Source organism: Rhinoderma darwinii, chromosome 2 (genome assembly GCF_050947455.1).
Source record: "Rhinoderma darwinii isolate aRhiDar2 chromosome 2, aRhiDar2.hap1, whole genome shotgun sequence".
Lineage (NCBI taxonomy): Eukaryota > Metazoa > Chordata > Amphibia > Anura > Rhinodermatidae > Rhinoderma > Rhinoderma darwinii.
In genome coordinates this window covers 29,063,884-29,081,858 of record NC_134688.1, presented here as the reverse complement: position 1 = coordinate 29,081,858, position 17,975 = coordinate 29,063,884, and the positions used below count along the sequence as shown (strand labels likewise).

Below are 17,975 nucleotides of genomic sequence, written 5' to 3'. Positions count from 1 at the left end.
CCATTGACTTCAATGGAGATTCTAAGTTCCGCAATGAAGTCCGCAGCTGTCATGCACATGTTATGTGTGCTGCGGATACGTCTTGCTTTTTTGCCATGACATTTCTTCATTCTGGCTGGACCTATGTATTTCTAGGTCTACAGCCAGACTGAGGAAGTCAATGGGGCTCCCGTAATGACGGGAGCGTTGCTAGGAGACGTCTGTAAATAGTCACTGTCCAGGGTGCTGAAAGAGTTAAGCGATCGGCAGTAACTGTTTCTGCACCCGGGACAGTGACTACCGATCTCAATATACATGTATCTGTAAAAAAACATATAAGTTCATACTTACCGAGAACTCCCTGCGTCTGTCTCCAGTCCGGCCTCCCAGGATGACGTTTCAGTGTAAGTGACGGCTGCAGCCAATCACAGGCCAAGCACAGGCTGCAGCGGTCACATGGACTGGCGCGTCATCCAGGGAGGTCGGGCTGGATGCCGAAAGAGGGACGCGTCACCAAGACAACGGCCGGTAAGTATGAAATTCGTTTACTTTCACTAGGGAAAGTGCTGTCCCTTCTCTCTATCCTGCACTGATACAGAGAAGGGAAGCACTTTTCCCGCAGTCCGCAGCAGCTAGTCCGCATCAATGTACTGCACATTTTGTGCAGATCCGCAGCAGAATCTGCAACGCAGATTCTGTGCGGCATTGATGCGGACAGTTGCGGAGGAAATCCGCCACGTGTGGTCATGCCCATAAAACGCCGCAAAAATCGCGAGTGGCATAAAAAAAAACATCTGAAAATCAGGAGCTGTTTTCCCTTGAAAACAGCTCCGTATTTTCAGATGCTTTTGAGTTTGCGTGTGAACATACCCTGAGCGGTATAGGGACTGCCCATTCCTTTCAAGATAACAGTGTAATGCCTAATTTTCCCTGTGGTGGCGCTGTAGGAGAACGAAAGGCTTGCTATTATGCTCCCCCACAGGAGAGAGGGGGCCCAGGAATGATTGTCGCATTGTGGAGGGGAAAACAACCACCAGGCTGTTATGTCCTGGATGGTAGAACCCAGTAACATAAAGGGGGTGGGGGTGGGCATTTTAATCCTTGCTAGGGGTTCCCATTTTTTCCTATGTACAGTCTACATCATTAGCTTATTGCTGGGGGACCCTTCTAACAAAAAAAAATATTGTCTTTATACAGAGGATCCCAGTGATGACATCACTGTGATTTCTTGATGTCACTCGTTGACATCACAACCATCAGGGCTTGAGATTCTGATCACGATTCCACATTACTCTTTCTCTGCGATCAGCTGGAGTAGCAGGAGCTGTGATCGCACAGACGTGACTTTTCTTCCGTCACTGCCTGAGCTCTGCTATTCTCTTGTTGCTATAGTTTATCTTGCCTAGACAGAGCTCTCAGAAGACTCTTATGTTGTTAAACAGTCATAGCATGGCACTGAGCACTTGTTAGTCAATATCCTTTTTTCCTCCCGGCCCATTTTCACGGTCTCATACAGTCTACTTTATCGTTCGCTCACATTTTCTTCAGTCAGTCTTTAAAGAAAATCTTCAGTGACCGCATAGGAAAAAGAGATCTTGCCGTAAAGTTGGATACTTTATTCTTCGTGGATTTATAGAAGATTTACGTCTCTCCTGGATGCAGAATTCTACGTTTTTCTTCTGGAGGGACAGGAAAAACAATCCGTGTTTCCAAACCAGTTCTGAAGTAGCAGACGTGATTGCTGCATACATCCCTCCATATATACAGCTCCCCCGATACTTCTATTCCTGCACTTCTCCCCTGTGTCTTCCTTGTTTTATATCCTGAAGCTTTGTGAGTTCCTGTGCAGTTTTCCTGTTTGATCTACAAGTCTGTGCAGTATACAGAGGCAGTCTGCTGTACATCAGACTAAGGGCATGACCACACATGGCGGAATTCCTCCGCAACTGTCCGCATCAATGCCGCACAGAATCTGCGTTGCAGATTCTGCAGCGGATCTGCACAAAATGTGCAGAAAATTGATGCGGACTGGCCGCTGCGGACTGCAGGAAAAGTGCTTCTCTTCTCCCTATTCAGTGCAGGATAGAGAGAAGGGACAGCACTTTCCCTAGTGAAAGTCAAAGAAATTCATACTTACCGGCCGTTGTCTTGGTGACGCGTCCCTCTTTCGGCATCCAGCCCGATCTCCCTGGATGACGCGCCAGTCCATGTGACCGCTGCAGCCTGTGCTTGGCCTGTGATTGGCTGCAGCCGTCACTTACACTGAAACGTCATCCTGGGAGGCCGGACTGGAGACAGACGCAGGGAGTTCTCGGTAAGTATGAACTTATATGTTTTTTTACAGATACATGTATATTGAGATCGGTAGTCACTGTCCCGGGTGCAGAAACAGTTACTGCCGATCGCTTAACTCTTTCAGCACCCTGGACAGTGACTATTTACAGACGTCTCCTAGCAACGCTCCCGTCATTACGGGAGCCCCATTGACTTCCTCAGTCTGGCTGTAGACCTAGAAATACATAGGTCCAGCCAGAATGAAGAAATGTCATGGTAGTAAAAACAATACGCTCCGCAGCACACATAAGATCTGCGGACTTCATTGCGGAATTTTGACTCTCCATTGAAGTCAATGGAGAAATTCCGCCATGAGTCCGCAACCAGTCCGCCACTGCTCCGCAACAGACAGAGCATGCTGCGGACACCAAATTCCGCTCCGCAGCGGAATTGTACGCATCGTGTAAACGAACACTGCTAAATTAAAGTGAAAGTCAATGGAGAAACGGCTCCGCTGCGGATTAACGCTGCGGAGTGTCCGCAGCGGAATTTAAGTGAAATTCCGCCATGTGTGAACCCGCCCTAAATTTCCTGTGAATTCAGAATTCTATGTACTCAAAGTTCCCATTCTCAAATAGTCAATTTGGCACGGATTCCGTCTCAACTCCTCAAGAATAAATAGCAGACTGGGTAGGGGATTGTGGAGGTAATGACATTTTGTGACTGCAGTACGGTTTTAAAGCGGATATTTCCGTATATGTTGCTTTAGTTAAGGGCAGTATCTTATAGGTGGAGTCACACGGTGCAGTTTTGCCACAAGGCCGAAAATCACACTGCAAAAATGCATGCTTTTTTACCTTGATTTGCCCCTTTTCCCATTCTTGCAAAACCGCACCAAATCTCAGTAAAAACACAGTAAAACTACACCATGTGAATACACCCTATAAGTTCAGGTCCAACGAGTTACTAGGAAAATAGCCATAAGTTATACTCCTGTGCCTCTCCCCATCTCTTCCCAACCTCCAGAGACGTAGCTAGGGATTTACCACACGGGAGGCGAAACATATCTGAGCGGGCCCCCCACCCGCCAACGCATGTTTGCAACTGAAGAGGCGCATTCTAATTATAATGGTCATCAATCTGAATGAGTAAGAGTTCTGTATATGCTGATGGCTGGTCCAGCCATGATCACTGTATATAACTCCCATCATCCCTGTATATACCAGACATCGTCGCTGTATACCTAGCTGGTATATACGGGGATGATGGGGTTTATATACAGGGATGATGGTTGTTATATACAGGGATGATGGGTAGTCCAGCCATCATCCCTACATTAACCCCTTCATCCCTGTATATACCAGCCACCATCCCTGTATACCTAGCTGGTATATACAGGGATGATGGGGTTTATACACAGGGATGATGGTTGTTATATACAGGGATGATGGTTGTTTTAAAGGGATGATGTTTGTTATATACAGGGATGATGGGTAGTCCAGCCGTCATTCCTACACTACATCAACCCCATCATTCCTGTATATACCAGCCATTACCCCTGTATACAAGCCCCATCATCCCTGTATCCATCCATCCATTTATTCACACGCATGCTTCTTCTGCTCTTCTCTCTGGCGGTCAGCGTCAGTGGTGTGCTCTAGCAGACATGCCCACGTCTGCTAAATTGAAGAGTATAGTGGCATGGCCGTGGCGGCTGTCATGGCTTTGGCGGCGGTTATGGCAGGCCCTACCATCTAAGTGGGCCCTGGTCCATCACCTCCGGATGCCCCCCCCCCCCCCCCCGCCGCTAGCTACGCTACTGCCAACCTCGTTGCTATATCAGCCTGGCCATTTTTCTCTGAAATTGAGCTGACTTGCAATACCAAACACAGCCTATGAACAGGAGTGGCGCTGTTTCTAGAAAAAAACAAAACTATTTTAGGCCCTTTTTTTTATGTATCTCATTCTGACTATTCCAATCCATATTATATCGTTTAAATGCACAAGAAGTTCTGTTTATAGGGTAGACTGCTAACAATTAACTGTATATTGTGATTATTGTTGATTTTACACTTCCATAAGGTTATAAAAATGAACATTTAGATTGAGTGCATTTAATTAAACAAGTTAATTGCCTGAGCAGTAGTTCCAGCACCGCCACACATGCTGCCCATGCCTGACTCTGCCCTGATGTCAGCGTCTACAAGGGTAGATGATTAAGTTGGGAGCCCATCATAGTTTGTAGACACTGAATTGCAAAATTTGCTTCACTCAAACCATCTCCATCTGCATTCTGGTTAGGTCAAAAATCGGAAGAAATGGTACTCAATGCAATACAAGTGGAAATTATACAAATTTTTAAAAAAAAATGAAAATCAATTTTTTTTATCATGTCTACTTCATCAAATTGTTTAAAACAGATTTATTTTTTTACATACGTTTTTTATAATAATAAACTGAATCTACAACAGATGGAGACAATCACACTTAAGCTCTGGATACCGCACTTCTCAATTATAAGTGTTAATTATAAATTAAAACCAGGAAACAACAGCCTGCCAAGTCCATAACATAGATGTAGCAGAGCTCAATTTGTTATTTAACTGTGAAGTTTTTGTCCTGTGGTAACTCATTGACAACTCAGCTCTTCTAGACTACCAAACTCAGCTCTGCTGCATATGTATATAGATATTGGTCAATATAGTGAGCAAGACAAGTACAGTTCTGAGTTCACTTGTCAATTATTCCATGACATCTTTTTACTTGGAAAACTTGTGATTGAGGAAGGAAAAGAAGAGGAAGCTTTAAACTCCCTCTAGTGGTTAATATTAGTATTACACAGTCCATTAAATGGGGAATATTGAACACTGATGGGGTGAGATGATATTTACAAAGACCTATAAAGTTTAAGATTAATCAGTTTTTCAACATATAAAATGTCTACAATGTAGAACCACATTCCAAAACAAACAAACAAACAAACAAACAAACAAACAAACAAACAAACAAACAAACAAACAAACAAACAAACAGATGTAGCAGAGCTGACATTGTCAGTTTCTTCTATGGAGTTGCCATTTTCTGTGCATTGAGATTACTCCATATCAAGGATTTTCAAACCTGTGGCTTTCTAGCTGTTGCAAAACTACAACTCCCAGCCTGCGCTTGTCAGGGCATGCTGAAAGTTGTAGTTCGGTAATAGCTGGAGAGCTGCACGCTTGAGACCACGAGTTACAATAATGTAGTAGGTTATCCTGCAGTCCTATGTAAAACCTCCTGCTGCTAGATAACATGGATCTCCAGCATTCTAGAGCAGTGATTTTCATTACCTCTTATTCAATGAAATCCAGAAAAAAAAAATTGGCGCCGGATACAAAATTAATCATTTCTTATCCAGTTAAAATTAGAAGCTTTCAATGTAATTGGAAAACTTTATTTCTCTATTAAATTTCATTGCAAGTTTTGACTTTTGCTTCAGTAAAGCCCCCGGAGACTCACAAAACGGAATCTCTTATTACTAAACAACATGAATGAGCTGCTACTATTAAAAAAGTCATTTACATTTTATGGCCACGCAGCACAAAAATGACCATGTAACATGCGGAGGAGGAGGAGGATTACTTCATACAATGACTTAGGACTTTACTCCTAAAACAATTTCAGACCCCTATCCGGAAAAGCTCGAGAGGGAATGTAGGATAGAACTGGAATTGAAGGGGTTATCTGAAATTATAAAAAAAAAGTCTAAGTTTAAAAACAGCGCCACTCTTGTCTATAGGCTGTAATGCATCTCAGTCTTATTCACATAAAATGGGACTGAGCTGCAATACCTGACACAGCCCATAGACGAGAGTGGCGCTGTTTCTGGAAATAAATGCAGATCCTTTTTTTTTAATGGTATTGTGTATATATAATGGGAGGTCTTAGGCTTTATATTAGTAGTGGACCATTCCATGGCCAGAAGTGATTCACTTCTCATCTCAGAAACCCATTATTATCTGTAAATACGAGAACTTGCTACTGTATATTGTCTTATCAGCATTGTGGATGCCCCATAGTCATGGTACTTCTCACTCTTGAGGTGGCCGTAGAGCGTTATTACCTACCCAATGTCTATGACTTTCTATAGATCTCAGATAGTCCACCATAATTTATAGGATTTCCCTACCAATACTTAATGTCTATGGATACTTTAAGAAATGGGAACTCTTTGTCTGCATTAACCTATTTTAGATCTTCCTCAAAGATCCTTAAAAATGTTGGATCGCTCAAGGAACATGGTGATACATCTGTATTCTGGTCCCTTCACTAGGACAGGAGGGTTTTGTGGGGTGGGATGTCGTGGTCCCAGAATATGGAATATAGATATGAATAGTAGATATATTGTAGCAAATTTGTAAAGAGATTGTATTTAGAGTCCAACTTTGGGGTCTACTGTCCTGACCCCCTGGTTATTTAGTATAGAATATGTAATATATTATCCGTGTGTATTTCTATGTGATGACAGTTATGATATGGTCAGGGGAAACTTTTTATAGTGCTGATCATTTATACATTTTATACGCAATATACGCTATACATGTACTGTATGCTCACTGTTTTTATCCAATATACATATTATATATATATATATATATATATATATATATATATATTTACACACACACTATACGCTCACTATTTATATACATTATACACACTAGTTATATACAATATTCATACATATTCTATATGCTCACTATACATACACACTATATACACGCTATACATATACTATATGCTAACTCTTTATATACTGTACATACACACTATATATACTATACATATACTATATGCTCACTATATACTATACATACACACTATATATACACTATACATGTACTATATGCTCACTACTTATATACTATACATACACACTATATATACACTATGCATGTACTATATGCTCACTATTTATATACTATACATACACACTATATATACTATATGCTCACTATATACTATGCATACACACTATATATACACTATACATGTACTATATGCTCACTATTTATATACTATACATACACACTATATGCTCACTATATACTATGCATACACACTATATATACTATACATATACTATATGCTCACTATATACTATGCATACACACTATATATACACTATGCATGTACTATATGCTCACTATTTATATACTATACATACATGCACACTATATACATATATACAGACTATATACATATATACAGACTATATACACTATACAAATACTATACGCTCACAATTTATATATACATATATATTATATATATATATATATACACACACAAACACACTATATACATATATGACCACTATTTATATACACTATACATAAATACACACTATATATAAACACACTATACATATATGCACACTATTTTATACATTATACTTTAATATACCCCCAGATCATTGGACCAGTCACTTGATGTCATGAATAGCACAAGGTATTGCATCTTCCTCAGTCATGTGTATTACAAAATTCTGTCACATTCCTATTCTAAAATTATTGACTATGTTGGAATGCTCTGAGCAGCCAATAGAGGCAGGAGAAAGACTTAAAGTGAAAGTAATGGATGGAAAGTTATCATGTCACCAAATACAGATGCAGCAGAGCTGAATGTGTAATTTGTATTTCACCTGTACCTAATATTTCTTTGAGTTAAGATAATGCAGAAGATTTACCTGAAGTCCTATGTAAAGCCACAGAAAATACATAGCGATATCTCCATGAGTGGAACCAAGTGACAAATTCATCTCTGCTATATCTGTGTATTTTAGGGTGACATATTTATAACAACACAACGTTACAATATTCACACACACGCACGCACGCACGCATACACGTATCATTACTGTAGATGATTATACAGTTTATATTGTGGCTCTCGGATAAGGTTAAAGAAAACATCATTACACCATGAATTAAAGATACAACTCACAAGGCTATGGAAATATTCAGCGCTTCTTACGCCTAATTAGCTGCATCGGGTCTAGTGATGATCACCTTGTACTAGTCCACATCACAGCCAAACGTCAAATATTATCATCATTATCACAAAAAAATGGTAACTGTTCCTTTAACTATGGTAACACTCTACTCAGCCCATTACTACCAGCAAAACTTTACCCCAATCATCTATAATGGTTCCAGCAATAAAGTGAGACCCTACAGCAAAACCCCTAATTTGCGTTACTCTGCTCTGTCCATGGGATTTAGGAGAGGCAGCCCTGTTGAATGTTAAGACACCTGTTAAACCATTTAAGACACTAGTAACCTGTCTCAGATCTCCTACTACCAAGTGTATAATCCTAGGGTTACTTCATGGGTACAACCAACACTACTCCATATGATAGACTTCAACTTATCCCTAACTCCTACATCCACCCTCCTAGGTGTACCGCAGAGCAGGTGTAGGAACCCAAATCCATTGGGATGACCCCTTTTCTCCATAGACAGTCACATTCTACTTAGCATGAACTTCCTATCCATACCTGCCACCCTAGCCTGTCTCATTAGACAGCATGCAGAAGCCTTCAGAATGCCCATGCCAAAGTCTCATCACAGCAATCCACCCCATGTGCTAGACATGTCTTACCTGGCCGGCCATAGGATCCCTGTCTGTCACTGCTTGTCTCTGTATCATTCCACTATCAGGTAAAGTCAAGCACAGCAGTTCTCGGAGATCTCCAGCCAGAGGGAAGGAGTTTCTAAGATTGTCCTAAGGGAATTGTCCAGCATTCCACTGTCTCTAATGTATCTCCAGGTCCAGGTATCCAACCCTGAGCGCCAGCAGCAGCAGGATCTGTGCCCATGCCACCCTCTCTGTATATTGGGGAATAGGTGATGCACCTTTTCTGGTTGGTGGTTTGTGTATAACAATTTTTCATCCAATGCTTTCCCTTTTCTGTGCAGCTGGGCGCCTCTCACTGGCTGTGTCGTTCTTGCGAGCTGTCTCTCCTCCCTCCTCCCCTACCTCATTCTTTCCTTTTTTTTTTTTTTTATTCCCTTCTTATACTCCCTCAATCCGCTCTCTCTCTCTGTCTGCTTTTCCTCATTACTTTTCACACTGGCTGGAAGTGAATTTCTCCTTTTTCATACCTCCCTCTCCCGGTATGTTTGTGTTTTTGCCATCTCTTTCGCTCAGTCATCCTCTTCTCTACCTGTATTCCTGACTCATAGCACATCACATTGTTCCTTGGTGGAAATGACAGCCCGTATCTACCCATAGAGCTCCAAAATACAATGTCTAGGCGGATTAATAGGCGATTGGCATCTATTTATTTATTTATGGTTGTAATTGCTATGGATACAATATCGTTACACATTTAACATTAGCTGTTACAATTGTAGCAATTGCCAGATGTTAACTGCAACATGATGTTCTGATTGTATCACCAGCTGCCATATAATCATAATATTGTAACAATTGTATCCTCCTAATACTCGCAACATCTTAATGCAATTGTAACAATTTCTTTATAAGGATACAATTGGGCATAGGTGCCAGTACAGACTCATATTCACATGCACGCGATCACATATCTCACATTGCAATGTAATATATAGCGGCCACCGCCGTGTTGGCATCCACTACTCTGATGTTGCAAATCTAATCCCGTTGCATTATAATTGGCGTGTATTTAATGCCGGGATAGTCTCTTTTTTTTTATTTTTTTGCACATCATGCTTCATTATTTTTTCATTAATCTACAACCAATCACTGCTGCATAAGCTGCTAGTCACCAGCGAGGCATCCCCTAGGCGTGAAACTGCTGCTATGATGCTCAGTGAATAAAACGCGCAGCAGTTCTGGTGACGTGACATTTAGTGGCTGGTCATATGTGCACAAATGAGGAGGGCAGCGGGTAACACAGAGCCAGACAGACATCAATGCTTTCCATCCACAGCTCTGCACTGGGAGCCCAGGAGTCTGGGAGCGACTGGGAGAGTCCATGACAAGTGGGAGGGGGAGCAGTAAGAGGGGGAAAGAGATTTCTCTGAGGTGTAATCGGCTGTCAAAGCAGCAAACTATCCGGCACGTAACATATGAAGGTCGACAATCTCAACATTTATCATTTGACTGGAGAATTGGGAAGTCTGACTAGATCTCTCATTGTATCCGTTGGATGGAGCTGTGCGTTGTCTTCTATTGGCTGTGTATTTTATTTTGTGCTGTCAGAGGTTTGATGTAACTTCATTGCAACTTTTTAGTGTTTTTTTTAGGATTAATTAAAAGGGATTGTCTGGTCTATAAAACCCATTTTAGGCTACGAACACACACGGCATAAACACTGCAGATTTTCCACAACAGATTCATTGCAGAAAATCCTCAGCATATTACAGTAGCAGCAGTGTGGGTGACATGTCAACAAATCTCGTCCCCACACAGCGGAAAAAACGCACAGAAATTGACCTGCGGTGCGGTTTCCTTAACCGCAGCATGTCAATTAATGCTGCGGAATCGCAGCTCTTCTGTTGCGGGTTTTCCCCATTGAATTCAATGGGGTGCTTAAACTTGCAACAAAGTATTGTGTGTTGCGACATTTGCGGAGGAATCACAGCGATTCCGCCGCAAAAATCGCAAGTAATAAAAATTAAAAGTTATACTTACCCAGATTTCCCTGCTTCTTCTCCAGTCCGGCCTCCTGGGATGACATTTCATCCCATGTGACCGCTGCAGCGGTCACATGGCCTGCAACGTCATCCCAGGAGGTCGGACTGCGCGCAGAGAAGAGGGAGGGGGTAAGTATGAATATTTTTTGACATTTTTCTGGCGCTGCTTTACGCAGCGGAAATTCTGCAGGAGAAGCGCACCACGATGTGATGCAAGTTTTTGTATGGCGTTCTCTGTGGTGTTTAGGGCGAATAAGCTGCAAAGTTTGACGCAACGTATGTGCCCAGAACACGTCGTGTGTGTTCCTACACTTAAAGTACCCTATTAGGTCATTTAGGTCAATTTATGAAAGTTTTTTGGGTAGATTTCTACCGCAGCGTGTGGACGAGACTCATCCACTTTGCTGTTACTGTATTGTGCTTGATTTTCCGCAATGAAATCCGTTGCGAAAAATCTGCAGTATTTACGCTATGTGTAAACATAATCTAAGGGTATGTTCAGACTGGGCGGATTAGCTGTGGATTTTCCGCCACAGATTTCATTGCGGAAAATCCGCAGTATAAGGCCTCCCATACACGAGCGTGTTCGGTCCGTGATTTACAAACCGTATGTTGGCAGTATTTCCTGGACTGAACACATTGCAGGGAGGAACGCTACTAGGATCATAGTTATGTACGAAGCCAGGAGTCCCTGCCACGCAGCGGGAAAACTGTCCCGTATTGTAATCATGTTTTCAGTATGGGACAGTATTCCCGTGGGAGGCAGGGACACCTAGCGTCATAGATAACTAAGATGCTATGAGCCCGGCTCCCTGCAGTGTGTTCGGTTCGGAAAATGCGGCCGACATACGGACTGTATATCACAAGCGAACACGCTCATGTGTGGGAGGCCTAATACGAATCCTCGGATGACATTCCATGCCATGTGACCGCTGCAGCCAATCACAGACTGCAGCGGTCACATGGAATGCAGCGTCTTCACAGGAGGCCGGGCTGCATGGAGAACAAATGGAGACGTCGCTATGGCCACGCCAGTGAAGATGGCTACTATATATTTATTTTTTGCTCTTCTTTCCGCAGCGGCGATTCCTGCCCAAAAATCTGTACAACAATTTGGGGCGGTCTTTTGATCAGAATCCCCTTTGGGTTCTAGGTGGGATACGCTGTGTGCTTTTACGCAGCGTATCCGACCTGTGTGAATATAAGAAAAGGCAGTGATCTAGCGCAAGGAAGTTTTAAAAGGAAACACGGTTCCAATTTAATTTGTTGACAACAAGCCATGAGTAAGGACGTTGTATTCATGCGTAGGCATTATTGAACAAAACTAACCCCCTTTTGCATCTGAAATATACACCTTTTAAAGAATTTTCTCAAAAAAAATTTGAACCGTATTTCCTTTTAAAACGTCCTTGCGTTGGATCACTGCTTTTTCTTCTGTTCTAACCATCGTGTGCCGACACGAAGATCCGGGCGCAGCCTGCATTGAAGACCTGCTAACGGTGAGCTGGAGGATTTCTCCTACAAACTGTCTGTGTGAACATAGCCTAAGCCTGTGTAGAGGCTACAAAGAGAATCTCATATCCGACAATACATAGACAGCCCATTGATCTTTATAGGTACCTTGTTATTCTTAGTTTCCCCTGTGGTGGCGCTGCAAGGGAAGTGAATACTTGCTGCTGGGTTCCCCTACATATTTTAGCTAATTACTGGGTGTCTCAGCAGAGGTACACCCTGTGATCAGCTTATTATTAGGGAGTAGCCAAAGCAGACAATCCCTTTAAACAGAACCGAAGAAATCACATCTGTAATTGCACATAATAGCACTTGCAGTGAACACAGGGATGGTCATTCCAGTGCCAAGGTGTTTTTTTTTCTTCCACATATCTAATTTTAATATGTTTATACAAATTTATCAATCATATGTTAATGAACCACAAGTAAAAAATGGGAACCTAGCACTCAAAGGTATTATGCAATAAATTATATTTTATTTCACATATAGCAAAAAAAAAGTAATCCAAAAATAGGTTTAACGTTTCGGTCTATACATTCGACCTTCTTCAGACACTACAAAATTAATATACATAGAAATAAAAAAAGTAAGATCAAATCCACAAATATATATACATATATACATTCAATATTAATCTCCCCTAGGCTTAGGTGGAGATAAATCGAAATTCACATACTGGTATACAGAAGTTTATCTATAGCTAGATCTGTTTTACAGTGTATGGCTCATTTTGCAGAATAAAAATGCATTTATGGGAGAGGAAGACACGAAGTGAGTAACTGTGATATGACATTGGTACAGAGCACACATTGAAATGGTTACTAGTAATAAAGCAATGAGATTTAAGTAAAAAACTGAACTGTATATCCTACAATATGGTGTCAGTATTTACTGAAATGAATAGAATAATACTACTAAACAAAAAACACAAAAAGAGTAGATAACTCTAAGGGTATGTGCACACGACAACGCCAAATACGTCTGAAATTACGGAGCTGCTTACCGGATTAAGTCCATCGATATGCGGCACTTGCGACCTCGGTCGCTGTTAGGTAATGGCGCTGTCCAGGTATGCACCAGTGTGCTATATATAGATCAGGTCATGTGACCGCTAGCAGGTGTTAAGACGTCAATTGCGTCAGTCCAGGTGTGACTCGTCATTTTTTTGGGGCAGGATGAGATTGCAGCATATCCTCTGATGGGATAAAGATTATGTCCATCAGAGTTAGGGCAGGATGTGACTGCAGTGTGTCCTCTGATAGGCTAAAGATCATGTCCAACAAAGTTGTATGACGCACCCTTGAAACACGGAGTGCTGCGGGATCAAGAAAGTATAATGAACTACAAGTCCCAGCAGAAGTTGTTGAGACCCATAGCAAAGTTCAAAATGGCTCCCCCTTCCGGTGCTTTCCTTAACCACCAGGGAGAGGAGGACTTGAGGCTTGTTTGCCCCATCTCCTTTCCATGATCTATTCTCTCACCCACATCTTCTTTGTAGAGCCTCTAGAGATGTGGTCCCTGCAGAGGATCCCACCACCCATTAGGATAACAGAAGCAATCAATCTTATCTGGGCCCCCTCTATCCAGGAGCCCCATAGTAGCCACATGGCCTCCCTCTGTGTGTACATACGCCCTTAGTCCCAGCCTTATTTTGCAACATTATCGTATACATCCAAAGACTAAAAACCTATAGAGCCCTAATGCTTCTCACAGCTGCGAGTTTGCCACATTGGTGGGGAGTTACATACATAGCGAGTTGCCGTATCAGGCAACATGCATCGGTTTGATAAAATTTGTTATTAATAAATCTCCCACATTGTATGCAAACAGCGTGACATCAGGTTCATACATTTTACCTGCACTGGTACATTGTAACAAACCATCAGAACAGGAGAGGGATTTGTGATGCTGATGTATTCAGATCACACAGGATTGTCAAGGCTAGATACAATTGTAGCAAAACCTCAACTTTGTCAGATTTGAAAAAATAAGATATTGGTTTGGATGGTAATCAGTGATTTGTACACATTGATGGTCAGAGAGCTAGAGCTACACAGTGACATTTAGTTGTGCACAAGTCACAGTAAAATTAAGAGATTACTAAAATGTGACCTCAATGTCTCCATATAGGAAACAAGGTTGCAGATTACTAGCAAGGTCTGTAGGATTACCAGAATCCAGTGTCAAAAGCGATCTGGCAGGAGGGTAATACTAGCAAGAGTTGTCAAGTACCAATCTATGTTCAATATACAGATAAGCAGCAACAGGTTGTAGTGTGAGGCAGAGAAGTGGTATATGTACCAAACTTGGATTGTTTCCTTACCACATCTCTGCCTCAAGCTACAACCTGTTGTTGTTTATCTGTGTACCAAACTTAGATTGTTTCCTGACCACGTCTCTGCCTCATGTTACAACCTGTTGTTGCTTATCTGTGTACCAAACTTGGATTATTTCCTGACCACGTCTCTGCCTCACGCTACAACCTGTTGTTACTTATCTATGTACCAAACTTGGATTGTTTCCTGACAAGCAGCAACAGGTTGTAGAGTAAGGCAGAGACCTAGGTCAGGAGATAATCCAACTTCGGTACACAGATAAGCAACTGCAGTTTATAGACAGCAGCAATGAACTAAAGTAGAAGCGGGAGGCTCAATAGTCTGGAAAGGAGGAAAGGCAAGGGCCAGGCTTATATAGAAGCCAAAAGGGGGAGACTAATCAGGTTATCAAGACAAGAAATTTCAAGTGGAAAAAATCAAGAGAACTTAGAAAAAAGATTTAGCATTGGAGCTGTCTAGCAGCCCAGTGGCTCAGTGAGCAGAGCTGCTGCCTGGGACACAGGTGTTCCTGGGCTCAAAACATTACAATGGCCTCACAGGACTGTCACCAACATCTAAGGGTATTTGCCAATGGTTACTAATGATCTTGTTCCCTATATGGAAACAATGAGGTCACAGACATTACATTCGTAGGCCTGCCACTAATTTCAAGAATGTACTGCTCAGAGATTTCTGTTACTGTAAATCTCAACTACCGTTCTTAGCACAGTTATTGAATGAATGGAACATTTATTTAGAATATTGTCAGATTTCCAGTAACAGAAATCTCTGAGCAGTGCCAAAGTGGCTTGATTGTTCTACTGATCCCAAAATTTTGTGGTGGTCTGAGATCACAAACCTCACCAAAGTGATGGTCTCACAAGACTCTATGACACAGGTCATAGAGTCATTTTGCCTGGATTACCTCTTGAAAGTGAATACCTCGCCGTTTTCAAATCATCTCCTAGTTAGTTAATGCAAGTCGCTGTGAAGGCGCTGACTCAAGGGCTGAACCGGCACCATCGCTGTAATATACAGCCAACAAACCGCTCTAAGGCTGGGTTCCCACCGGTCGGATACGCTGCGCAAAAACTGTTCAGCGTATCCGACCTGGGACCGGCAGCACTTTCCGTCCAAAAAATCGCACCACATTGTGGTGCGGTTTTTCGGACTGAATTTCTGCTGCGGAAAGCAGCGCTTGGAAAAAAAAGAAAACACGTCGATACTTACCCCCTCCCTATTCTCTGCGCATAGTCCAGCCTCCTACGATGACTTTGCAGGCCATATAATGCTAAAGCCTGTAATTGGCTGAAGCATTCACACAGGATGAAACGTCACCCCAGGAGGCCAGACTGCAGGAAGAAGGAGGAGAGCATTCTGGGTAAGTATGATTTATTTTTTCCTGTAATTGCATTTTTTGCGGGGTAATCGCAGTGATTATGCCGCAAAAGTCGCAACACTTGGCTTTCTGTAGCGGGTCTTGCATCCCCATTGAATTTAATGAGGAAAACGGCTACAGAAAGTCAACAAAAATGCAGCATAAATTGACATGCTGTGGAAATAAATTCCGCACCGCAGGCCAATTTATTAACGTTTACGCTGCTGTTTTTTTCTCGCAGTGTGGGTACGAGATTTTTTAAATCTCATTCACTTTGCTGCTACTGTAAAAGTGTTTTTATTGAGCAAAAGATGAGAAACATAAAAAATATATACAGTATATAAATTTAGTAATTGTTGCGATCCACAGAAAAAAGTTATCATGTCATTTATACTGCATGAGGAACAACTGCGTAAAAACAAAACCCCCACAAAAAAATGACAGAATTTCTGATTTTCTCCCAACACCCCCCAAAAAAGTTAATAAACGCTATACAATACATTATATGTACACCAAAATGGTTAGATTAGGGAACACATCTTGTGCCGCCAAAAAACAAGCGCTTTTATGGCTAATTTGAAAGTAAAATAAAAAATGTATAGCTTGGGGGCTCCCTTTATAAGCCAGTGCAGAGATCCAATAACCACTTTAACAACTCCTTTAACTATATGATTAGCATTGGTATTCAGTGTTGCTTTTGTAACCTTCCCATCTCACTGGATAGCTTAAAAAGTTTTGAGCAACCCATTTACTTATACCTTTTTGGGGAATGCTGGGTTTATATTTTTGGGTCGCCCATTCAGGATTCTCATTGATTTGCCAGAATAGAGTGCAGTTGCTTTCCCTCTATGGAGGACTCAGCATGCTCAAGCATTACACGGACAGCAGAGGGATTTCCATGTTGATTGTTCATTTTAACTGTGTAATGCTTCATTTCTCCTGTGGTGGCACTGCAGGCAAAATTAACATTTGGTGCCTGGTTCCCCCACAGATTACATCTGATCATTGGGATTCCCAAAAGTGGGACAACCAGTGATCAGCTTGTATTTGGGGGACCTTCCTAAGTAAAAGTGATTGTAAGAGGTGGACAACCCCTTTAAGCAACCTGTCGGCACAATCCTTCGAAGGAAAGTCAGTTTTGAGTAATAGCTCCAAAAATAAAAATATGATTGCTAATCATAAATCCACAAATCCACATCTATAGCCTGCATTAGAGAGAAGAAAACCGCAAAGTACAATTAAAGGGACATTCAGGCAAAAATTCAGTGCAATTGAATAAAATGTATTGTTCCCTGTTATCAGCCAGTTCAGACTTGAGAGGCTCACTGTGTTGGATTACCAATAAAAATTCCAGAAAAATCCCTGCCTCTGCGATCACAGCTTTACTTTACTACCAGTGCTGAGAACCTCCAGTAACATAGATAGGAGTGTTACATAGGAGTGATTAAAATTCAGCACAATCTATTGTTCCCTTTTATCAGCCATTTCAGGCTAGGGAGAAGCTGACAATCTAAATGTAGAGTTCTTGATTGTTATGACCAACAATAAGTCCATGAAGTCCCTACCCCCATTATCAGAGCTTTATCTCCCATACCTCTGGTGCGGAGAACCTCCAGTAACATGTATATACATAGGAGTGAGTGATATCAGCCGCTGCACTATTATAAGCTGCTTACTTTGTAACTATAACCCCCATTCTGCAGAGACATAACCGTGGCACTAACAAAGAGTTACTGATGGAGGAACTATCCCATTGAATTGATCACTCTCTCATTTTATATCCCCCCTTCCAGGGTAGCTGACTAAATCTTGTCTCGGAGGGCACGGCACTTGCGACTTCTGGCTCAGCTATCCTC

The 17,975-nt window shown here is 41.8% G+C and overlaps 1 protein-coding gene across 3 annotated transcripts in view; it reads right to left on the bottom strand.

Annotated features, from left to right (window-relative positions):
* CNTN5 (contactin 5) overlaps positions 1-9,247 on the bottom strand; it is a 1,298,632-nt gene extending 1,289,385 nt beyond the window's left edge. For all 3 annotated transcript variants that reach the window (XM_075851517.1, XM_075851516.1, XM_075851518.1), the window contains exon 1: positions 8,896-9,247. The gene's annotated coding sequence lies outside the window, so the exon portion shown is untranslated. The remainder of the gene's footprint in view (positions 1-8,895) is intronic.
* Between the last annotated feature and the right edge of the window lie 8,728 nt (positions 9,248-17,975).